This window comes from Pyxicephalus adspersus, chromosome 4 (assembly GCF_032062135.1).
Source record: "Pyxicephalus adspersus chromosome 4, UCB_Pads_2.0, whole genome shotgun sequence".
Taxonomy (NCBI): domain Eukaryota; kingdom Metazoa; phylum Chordata; class Amphibia; order Anura; family Pyxicephalidae; genus Pyxicephalus; species Pyxicephalus adspersus.
The window spans coordinates 38,082,676-38,091,192 of record NC_092861.1 but is presented as its reverse complement, the minus strand read 5'-3'; positions in this window follow the sequence as shown (position 1 = coordinate 38,091,192).

Here is an 8,517-nt window from a genome sequence, read left to right as displayed (position 1 = left end):
GAATGGGGGAGAGTACAATTGTGTATCTAAGCCTAGAGCTTCTGTATTCCTATGATATTTTTATGCCATATAGGTATTTTTTTTACACATTGGGGTTGATTTGGTGAAGTGTACACTTTCTAAGTTAATTTGCACTGCAAAGACAATAGTAAATGCCAAGAAAAAAAGTGATCATTCACAATGCCTAATCATGTGCAAGGATAATTCAAAAATAGATTTGCTCGCAAATGCTTAAATGATGGAAATCAATTCAACTCATTTACTCATTTACTAGTGCTTTTCAGTTTGCAAAGGACACTTAGATTAGTGAATGAGCTGAAAAGCTGTTAACTTTCCCAAATGGAAATCCTGTTTTTTTTATTTTTTTATTTTTCCCTGAACATTATTGGATATTTTTGGAAACTTGAGATAAGGGAATTATCACTTTGTTTACATCATATGTTAGGATGCAAACATTTACTTTTAAAGTTCACATGTTCAGTTTCCTTAGAAAATAATGATCAATGTTTGCAATAATCTGCTTTCCCTCTAAAGTCACCACCACCTTAAAATATCCTCAAACCTCCCTCTCCTCCTCTTATGTACAGTTCCTTAGTATTTTTTAGTTACCTTGACCCTCTACTATCTATTCCCTCTTACTAACCCCAATAGAAATATTTGAAAGGTTTGGTCAGGATAGCACAGATAGGCTGAATAAACTTGTTTGTTCATCAGACAGTATATAAAGGGGGGCTCAGATAACTTCTGCAGTTTCTATTGCTTGTTGTATAGGAGTCACAATCTGCAGGTAAATGGGCCGAATCATTTCAGCACAGGAGAAGAATTAGAGAATAAATGTAACTGTATATAAAGGAGTTCAGCTGTAAAAGAAATAATGTGAAATTACCTGGTAAGGTCCTTGCTCATATATTTAAACTTACATATAAAACTAACAATTTTAAGAGTGCAGCTGTGCATAGATTAAGGTATATTAAAGTTGATCTAAATTATATGGTCTAAAACAGAGGTCAGCAAACTTTTTTGGCCACTGGGACATTTCAGGGGTAGACAGGAGCACACTAGGCCGGACTCTCTTGAGTCCCGCCCTAATGGCTCCAGTTCCCACCAAGAAAGCCCCTGAAAGGAAATCCCTCAACTCTGCAATGCATACGGAGGAGAAGGAATGTTCCCTTTTTACCCTGGCGGCGGAAGTGTTAACCACCACACAGAGGCTCAAGAGCCGCATGCGGCTCCGGCCCTGGTAGTTAGTTCCGGCGCCCCCACAGGTTGCCAGCTGGCATTAGGCTAGATCGGCCAGGGGCAGTTAGGTCCGAACAAACTACCAGCTAGGCCGTAGTTTTCTGACCCATGGTCCAAATGGTTAAAAAAATGGTCTAAATAGTAGACTACCCTTTTATATAAAGTAAAAAAATTATTATTTAAAAATTTATTTATATAAAAAATTATTTTTTAACTGCAACACCCTTTAAAAAAAAAAGATGAAGCCCCTCCCATTCTTGTCTTGATTGCCGCGGTCATCTTTTTTTACATATACATACGTAGAAGGGGCATTTTCCTACGCTGAGGGGAAAGAGAAGGCATGCCAATCTCAGGCATGCACAGTGATATCAGCACACTTTTTTCCCCTTATACAGTGGGCTACGTCACCTGATCTCGCACACAGTGCGAGATCGGGTGACGTACCCATAAGAATAAAAAAGAAGGATGAAGATGGCGGTGCCCGCCGCTTCGTCTGCGCCAGGATGAAGGAGAATTCATGGACAGTGCGGGACCGGATCGAAGACTTCTCCAGCGCAATCGAGGGAACAGCAGAGTTTAAAGTAAGTGTGATTTTTAAAATTTTCAGTTCAGTTACACTTTAAGCAATTTGCATATTTCTAGCATGCAGAAAAAAGATTTTTGAAAAAATCTCCAATTTAGAGGAAAAGATGTGATTGATTCCTTACTACTCCTCCCATGGACAGAACAGGAATCCTTTGCAAGGACTTGCAGGTGCTGAGGATAGATATATATATAAATTAATTGTTACTAAGACAAAAGTTATTATAAAAAAGGTTAGAGCTACAACTTTCATGGACTTTGTTGGTAATACCAGAATAGTCAAATGCTACCTCTAGTTGTGCTTTAAGGTTTCTCTTTGCTCTGGGGTTTTGTGTGAAATAGTCAACTGAGAATCAAAAGTGAAGACCAAGGTGCAGAATACAATGCTGGAAACTCAGGTTCAGAGAGCAGTCAGAACAGTAAAACATTTTTCTTATTTGCACTTTTTGCAGGTATGACCTTAACTGGCATATTGCTTATTGCCTTTTTGAACTTGCCTCTAAATATTAGTGTTTCTTGAATCTAGTAATACATATTAGTGCTGAAAAATGTATACACTTCCTAAATGATACCTGACAATCCCCTATAAAGATGAGATATTTTCACTTCTGACAAATGCTTCTAGCTGGCATTCTCAAAGCATATGGTACTGCCTCAAATAAAACATGTTTAAATGGAACCTGTCAAGTTAGGCTGAAATGAAAAGGTTGACCTTCAAGAGGCAAGTTTACACCCTAGAGGCACATATTATTCAATATACTCCAATCAATATCTGATGGCGATAGTTATTGAATGATTTATCACCTATAAAAAGATATTGTTTTTCTTTCCCTTTCACGTCTAATCACATTGAAGGATGTTGAATGAACGTGCTTGTTTCATTTATCACCGCAGCAAGTTCTAATTCAGTGAATGTGACAATATAATATCAGAGAATTGTGAATCATATTTGCCAGGACTTTCTGAATCCCGTGGCTTATACAAATAGCTATAGCTGTCATTAGGTAAGTCTTTGGTACTGGAATGTATAGCAGGAACAGGGGGGGGGGTATATAAAAGTATAATTTTTATAATGACCCCTCACAATCATGTGTTTGCAGAAGAAAATTGTATTTCAAGATTACTGAATGTATGTATATTCATTATTTTTTTTTACTTTTGTTCGTACTTATTTACGCAGTCTGTGTGCAAATGTCTGGTGGTGCACTGTCTACACAGTTTGAATTATCTGCAGACACAGTGGCCTGCTTAAAGCTCATACCCTTGGTTTCCAAACCTTCTTCTTTCCTAACAGAAGGTAAAGGCTGCAAAAACATATGATAGACTACATGATAAATTGTAGGTGAATCCTAGAAAATTGCCACATGGAACTTTCTAAAAATAGAAAAAGATAGAAAAAGAACATCAGATAGGAAAAAGGTGACAGGAAATAGTCAAAATAATAAACCCATGGGAACACCCATGGGAAGTTGCAAAGCTCAGTGAATTTTGGATATTTGGGTCAATTTTGCCATTTGCTGTAATTTAGGCAGCAGCACAATTAAGTAAAAGTGATATTTGAAAGTGAATATAAAGAGAAGAGTATCCAAAGGGGGTATATCTTTTCAAACATTTGCTAGACATTCAGAATTCTTAAAGGCTTTTCATTCACTGTGATCCACAATCATAATGATTTATTAATAATGAGCCAGTTGGTTTTCTGGAATGAATATGGAATATCCAGGATCACCAAGTGGAGTGATTCTAAATGACCTTTTACCTGGGCCTAGGTAATATAGGCCAGACTCTTTCCTAAGCTCACAGCAACCTTACCTATGTACATTTGACCTCACAAGGATATTTACACCTAACAGAAGTGATATGAACCTCCTGTTCTCGATAATTGCACTATGGCAGCCAATACTATGGCAAAGAATACTTGATAAACATGACCCAAGTCCACCACTGTGTCCTATGTAAATGACTGTATAAAATGTGACACATACAATATTTTATTGTTTAGGCATCACTGTCATACATACCGACACAATGAACCATGTTGTGGAAAACACCAAAATAGAGTAAACCGAGACCAGTGGTATCCAGTCTCCTCGTTGTAAATTATTTAATATTGGTTGTTCACTCCAGAGGAATGCACTCCATGGTTGAAACCTTGCAGAATATTTACTACACAGTATCATTCTGAAGCTGAATAAATGCAATTCCCAGGATTCCCAGAGAATGGAACACAAGGACATGCTAACCTCCTACATGTATATGAACTCAATGTACCCTTAAGCATGTTTAACATTAACAGGTTGCACACATTTTCCTGCTTTTTTGGCATCAGACATCTTCCTTTCCATGTAATCATTGCTGTACTCCATGCTTGTCAGCCTTCATTCTGAAGCCGGAGTACTATGCACCCCACTTGCATTATTCATAATTGCAGGATCTGCTGTGCATATGCTGATGTGATATGCATATATCTATATACAAATAAACCCATTATTTTCCCATCCAAAGAAAATAATTTATTGACTGCTGATGTTGACAGAATCTATGTAACTTTTTTCCCCTTCAAAATATAAAATACAAATTTCTGCTTTAGATGTCTGTAAAAAAATCTATTGTGTATATAAAGAGACAGAATTATAAAGGAATAGGTCACTGTTTAATATTTAATGAGAATGAAGCTATTTTAACCTCCAGTGTATTAAAACAGCAAATATGTCCTATTAGATTTTTTTGTCTATCTTTAAGATTATACATCCACATTACTTCTTGTTTGACTAAAGGATTTTGTTTCAGCTGTGCTAAAAATACCACGACTATCCAGTGATACAGATCTTTAAGAACGTTAAGTGTGGATGCTCAGTGGGGTGTTGTCTTCAAAAGCAAGTGGAAAATCCTGGAAGAAACGTGTTACTACAACAACTGTGAATAGTTAGGAATCAGTGGTTAAAAGACATAGTACAGACCTTGGGTGCCCTGCAGAGACATCATTGCACTGTAGACACTGACTTACCATGTAATAACATACACATTTATATGCTTCAAAAAATGCCATGCGAATATTTGGCAAACCTTTAACACCCTTCAAGAGCTCAATATATGGCTATTTGCAGCTATTGGGCGAGGTAGCATAGAGCAGATCTGTAAAGTGGGTTGTCATGAGTGGATTTATGTATTTGTTAAGTGGAGTATGGTCTCATGTCTGTAGTTAGGTTAGAATAAAACCTGCAAGTAGATATTACCTTAAATATGTAAGGAATTCTATAAACATAAGAGGCTCGTTGCCCAATGTCTCTTTTGGCAGATGAGACAACAATAGGCTGACCAGTATCAAGTATTTACACATGGGTCAACTCTGCATTCCAAAAACTCTATTAAATAACCAAAAATGAAAGTCTACATGTTTTATTAGTATAATAATAGTTATAATTAGTTTGTTAGTTCCTTTCCATGCTTTACAAAATATATTCACCTAAATCCTATGTAAAGGTCTCTTTATAGTGCCATTTCTGTGGTAGAGGACCACTCACCCAATGTTTCTAAACTGCCCACACCGGCTGGACCGTGACAACATTCTTTTTCCCCATTGTGAGAGGACCCAACTTAAAAAACAAAGTGCCCATGCCAAGCAGAGACATAGATAGGTAGGAGAGAAGGCAGGAGCAGCTTATAAGTGAGGAAAACATTTAGATTTGTTATTTTTTTATTTTTTACAGTGTTTAGTTACAGGGCAGTTGGACTTAACGTGGAAAAAAGGATTTATTTTTGCCGAGAGATCAGGTTTAACTAGCCAGTAGAATGGCTGAATCAGCGTTGCATATATACCTCTACAATCATAGACCTCTGGTACCCTAATCTTTGAAATATAAATAAAAAGCAAACCACTAAAAATAATAAATGTTCATTGAAACAGCAACCATGTATACGATGGTTAAGTTTGACTAGGCCTAAAATATTCTTGGATTAAATAGTTTTTTATTGCTTCGGTTTTAAAGGCCGATAATAATGTAAAACTTCAATTTTCCTATTATTCATAACTCCCACAATCAAAGATTTTCTTTCTGAATTAGAAAAGGTCACTAAGCCCTTTCTCAAAACCTATTTTCGTATTTCTGGCCTACTCTTTCGAAAAAAAAGAAACCCAAGAATGTAGGTAGTACAATTCCTAAACATAGGACTTTGTTGCCTATACTATCTATTAGTGTATAGTGTAGTTATGTATGTATAGTTAACATATCAAACATTTTTATACAGATAATCTCCTTCCTTTAACTTCCTGTAACGGTCTGACAAAATTGACACTGCTCCACTGAAATACTAATCACGTTGTCAGAGCTGCCTGCGATATTGAACAGCGTTGACGTTTCACCCTTTCCTAATCAGTCTAAATCTTCATTATGGAAAATGAGAGAAAAGCATCTCCTGTATATGTCTATGCTGGTGCCATTGCTCATGATTATTTGGCCCCGAATACACAGACTAGAGGCATACAGACACCACAAACATCCTTTATTCAGCATTAAAAGGGCCTATGAGGAATGCAGATAAGTTCTTGGCAAGAGCAATGCTTAACCAAATTTGAGCATTTTTTTTACCACAATTGAGGGACCCTGCAGCAAAAAAGATAGCATGGAGTTTATGGTATTTAAAGATTATAGATTTATGGTACTATGGCAATGATAACATGACAATTTAAAGAGGAACTAAACTCAAAAGAGCCTAAAACAAAAAAAATCCACTTACCTTTATTCCCACAGGGTAGTCCATTCCATCTAGAGGTCTCTTCCATTGGGTCCCACGTCATCCTGGCATTCGTCCGCACGCCGGCGTGCCGGGCACCACCATTTTTGTCTCTTTTTCCGGGATGCTCAGGCATGCGCAGAAGAAGCACCCAAGAGCCTCATCTGCGCTCCCATTCATTTTTGACCGCCTAGGCGATCGAGAATTAGGGGGCGGTGCTTTAAAAAAAGTGTTGCACTTAAAAAAAAAAATCTAAAAAAAAGACAGAATTTTTACATAAAATAAAAGAGTTGTCTACCTTTTCATGTATAGTGAAATTTCTGAGTTTAGGTACTTAAATCAACTGGCCTTACCCTTCAGATGCATACTAACATTTCAATTGTTCCTATGGCCTCTGAGGTTTATTTGCATCCTGGCCCTGATCCTCTTGTACAGTAGGTTACCTTGAGGGCTGTTTGAGACCCTTGAGAGATAGCCACTGAGAACTTTGTGTGAAGGATGGAGCGAGAAAGATACGTGTTCAAATTTTATTGACCCATAGGGTTGGTAAGCATCTTAAATGCAGTCCTTAGCATGCTACCCAATACATCAAAACACACAAAATTATAAAGTATTAGTTTGTAATTTTTGTAAGTTCACTGCCAAAATGTAATGTTACAAGAGTAACACATGCCATATTTTCATGTTCATGAAGGTTTCTGTTTTGAATAAAAATAATATAGACATTTATAGATTAGAATTGTATTCTTAAATTCATGTGAAGTTATGGAATTCTTAGATATGTCCACACAGAAGTGAATGTTTCCATCTTCCTTATGGATATGATTTACTGAATGAAAAATGTGTGGGTGACATTATTTTGTATGACAAAATACACAGAAGCTTTCACATTAGCCCATACCCTGGAAGATCTTGTCATCTAATGTCCCTACCACATTCATACAAACACACCGTACACAATCAAGAGCCATGTAAATAGATTATCTATTATTCTTTGCACATTTAAGTACGTAAACCTCAAAAATATATGTTGTCTACTATTGTCTTTTACAGGAACTACATCACTCCTCCCACTGGAACTCTCCTCCACACCACATCCATCAAGCTCCAAGATATCTTTAAATACATCTTCAAAACACACCTTTTCAGACAAACATACAATCTTTCCTTTCTCAGACACATACCTTTCTATCTACTTCTGCAACAGTTGCTATATTACTTGTTCCCTGTCCTGGTAGAGTTTTTGTCCCTTCTAGATTGTGAGGGGTAGGGTCCTTTACCTAGTGTTTCCATAGTCCATGGTCGTGTAACTAACTGTCCCTCACAGGGCTTCAATCTCCTACTAATGTTCCTAATATAGTCATATGTCAATACCAGCAACATGGTTGGCTTAGTAGCTATTACTCTTTTCTTTGGAGCACTAGGTCACAGGTTCAAATCTGGACCAGGACACTATCTGCATGGATTTAGTATATTCTACCCATGTTTACATGGGTTTCCTCCAGGCACTCAAGTTTCCTCCCACATCCCAAAAAACATGCAGGTACAATAATGGTTTCCCTGTAATAATGTAATATGACTATGGTAGATGCATTGGGCGCTTCTGAGGGACAGTTAGCGTTATGACTTTGGACTTTATAAAGCACTGCGTAATATGTTGGTGCTATAAATGATACAAGTTAATAAGAATAATACAGTTTAACACCAAGTAACATACTTGCATGGTTCAAGGTGTGGGGGGAAACTGGAGAGCCTGGAGGAAACCCACACAAACATGTGGAGGACATACAAACTCCTTGCTTATAACATCACAGCTGATATTTGAACCTGGGACCCCAGTACTGTAAAGGCCAGAGTGGTACCTACTTAACATAGGGCTGTCAACACATTTCTTTTGTCTGTTGGAGAAATTTTAAATCCAAAAATATGTACAATGTGCATATAGATAATGTTCCTGTTATG